This window comes from Rhinolophus hipposideros (genome assembly GCF_964194185.1).
Source record: "Rhinolophus hipposideros genome assembly, chromosome: 3".
Taxonomy (NCBI): Eukaryota; Metazoa; Chordata; class Mammalia; order Chiroptera; family Rhinolophidae; genus Rhinolophus; species Rhinolophus hipposideros.
Genome location: NC_138049.1, coordinates 45,462,323 through 45,465,312, shown reverse-complemented (window position 1 = coordinate 45,465,312; position 2,990 = coordinate 45,462,323). Strand labels below are relative to the sequence as shown.

The 2,990-nt window shown below is 34.6% G+C and overlaps 1 pseudogene across 1 annotated transcript; it reads right to left on the bottom strand.

Moving 5' to 3' along the window:
• Window positions 1–936: 936 nt before the first annotated feature.
• LOC308495909 (large ribosomal subunit protein eL30-like) lies at window positions 937–1,283 on the bottom strand (annotated as a pseudogene). Its single transcript has one exon. The product of its transcript is annotated as a large ribosomal subunit protein eL30-like (transcript).
• Between the last annotated feature and the right edge of the window lie 1,707 nt (window positions 1,284–2,990).

Genomic DNA, 2,990 nt, shown 5'->3' with positions numbered 1-2,990 from the left:
ATTTACAATAATTGTGCCAAGTTAACTCCCTCAATTTTTTATATCATAAACTGACCATTAATGGGTATAAATATAATAAATAGAAAATTTTCAAATGCTATTTGACCATCTAAGCCCATATCACTCTTAATTTGTATCAGGTCAGGGAAGAAATCCCATAGTGAAGTGTGGCCAGAAACCACAGTGCAGAGAAGTTTAACAGTTCCCCAAGTTCCAGAATGAGTTGGAGAGGAATCAAAATTTAATCTTACAATCTCATAAATGCTTTATGACTATAATTATTACTTAGAAGCTCAGGTGGTATACACATGCACTTCTATTGTGGAAATTGAGTAGTGTGTATGTTTTTCAATGGAGACATTACTTTGAAGGTAAATTAATTGTAAGTAATAAAGATCTATTTTTCATTAAAACATTTTCATATATTTCATTGTATGATAAATAAATGTTCATTACTGAAAAATTAGAAAATGTAGATAAATGAAAAAGAGGACAAAACACTCAAAATCCCATCCTTTGGGAAAAACTACACACATACTTTTAAAAATTAAAAAATGGAATTATACTATTTATTAGAGGAAAAATACTCAGAACTTAAGATCAAAACGTCTGCGTTCATGTTCCTGTACTAGAAGCAGCAGCTCCTAGAAAGTGGTAAAGGTGGAGGCTGACACTTGTTTAATAAATTATAAACACAAAGGAAAATGAAAACTTTGAAAAAAAACTTGATGTTGAAGAAATTTTCATATGTTGCCTTATGTTATATTTTTATGGTATTACTTTAGGTTAGAGAACTTGAGTTCCTATTTTCTCTGCTTATTCCTCATAAATATATATATATATATATATATATATATATATATATATATATATATATATATATATATATTTAAACCAAGTTCTGGCTAGTTTTATTAAAGAAAAATTTTGCATGATTTACTTTTCATCAGTCTGTTCTGGCATGCTTCTAATGATATCAGAATTGCCTGGATCAATGATAGCCAGTGTGCATGCTTTGTTGTATTTTCCACATGCTGTGCCCAATTCAATATTATTGCCACTGTAGCGATGGACCCAGTCTTGGCCAACATAGCCTAGTACTCTATTGCAGATTTCCTCAAGGCTGGGCATTTGTTGGCAAGGATGACCAGTTTCGCTTTGCGTTGTCTAATCATTTTCAGAATCTGCTTGTACCCCAGCAAGTACTTTCCACTTTTCATAACAAGTTGGAGCCTAGAGTTGATCTACTCCAGCAACTTTTTCGTCTTCTTTGCAGCCACCATTTTCCTGCCTTAGGTGTGGAACAGCCCCCAACCAAGAGCAGCCACCAAGATGGCTGGGAAGCAAGAAAACCCATAAATGTTTATTGAATTGTTTGCTGACTGGTAATGTTCAAGTGTTCCACCTAATTATTAAGTATTGTAATATTCATTACATTCAAATACCAAGCTTGCTAGGAATCAGCCTGGCACAGTGCTTTGTACCTAGGAGGTACTCAATTAGTGTTTGTTGAATAAGTAAATATACGTACAATATTTAAACCATAGTTTCTAATATTTGAGAGAACAAGCCTAGGATGTTGTACTCACATGAGTTCACAGGTCTTAATCTTCAGAACATTATTTTCTTAAGAGACTTGATTGACATGCACAAAGTGCAGACTGACATCATTACAGAGACAAAACGACATGCTTCATAAAGTGTCCCAGAGTTTGTCTGGAAGCCTGGACCATTTGGCTACTAAGAGAAAATCTTGCTTCATAACAACAATGAATGAACTGCAAACTTTTAGGAAAGATTTCTGCCCTTTATCACGAGGAAGAAAGAATAGGTCAAGAGTTCTCGTTTAACAATTCCCCATCAGAAAATGATAGAGTTTATATCATAGGCAAGAAGAATTCCATAGAAGAGGGAATGACTTGCCCAAGGTCATACAGCTAGCTAACGACAGTGATAGGACTACAACCTAGATCCCCGAATCCTGATTCGTTGCTTTTTTATTACCATGCTCCCTAATAGCGTGTGTCTACAAATGCTGGGTCACTGGCTTCAATTTTGAATAGTTTCATATCATAATTCTATGAAAAGCAAACGCTTACTATCCTTATGGTAGAATAATGGCCTCCCAAAGAAGTCCACATTCTAATAATCCTCAGGACCTGTGAATCTTCTACCTTACATGGTAAAAGTTGATTACATTAAACATTCTAAGATAAGGAGATTATCCTGGATTGTCCTGGATAGTAATCACAAGGGTCCTTATAAGAAGAATGAGGAATGTCAGAGTCAGGAAAGGCACCAAAGATTGGAGTGATGTAGCCATCTCACAAGCAATGCTGGCAGTCTCTAGATATTGGAAGAGGCAAGGAACAGATTTTGCCTTGGAGCCTCGAAAAGGAACAAGCCTTTGATGACACCTTGATTTTAGCCCAGTAACTCATTTCAGATTTCTGACGTTCAAAACCCTAAGAGAATCAATCTGTGTTGTTTTAAGCTACTAAATTTGTAGTAATTTGCTATAGCAATAATAGGAAACTAATACAATCTTCATTTTAAAATAGTTCTAGTCTTATTTCTTATTAGACTATTGAAGGGCTGGAGAGTTGGTAGAGGAAGTCCTTTTTGCTTTGTGGGTGGTCAAATATTTTCCACTTTTTGTTTCAAAAGCTTTGTAATGTTATGTATTTATCATTTATATGTGTTTTTGTCTCTCCTTTTATCAAGCTCTGTGTTTACATATTCCATTCATATATTTTCAAGTCCTATTTAAGCAAACTGTTTTATAAGCTCTTAGTAGGTCACTTATTGAGTCAGAGAAGCTTTTTGTGTGCGTATCTTTTATCACAAACCTCCCCACACATGTCTCATTCTTTCTCCCCATCCCAATTCTTTCTTTAATTTGTCTTTTTCTCAAGATAACCTTTCCTCCTGCACCTTCTTTTCTTTCCTTCTGCTGTAATTTAATTCCAGTGAAATTGCTTAATCATCCA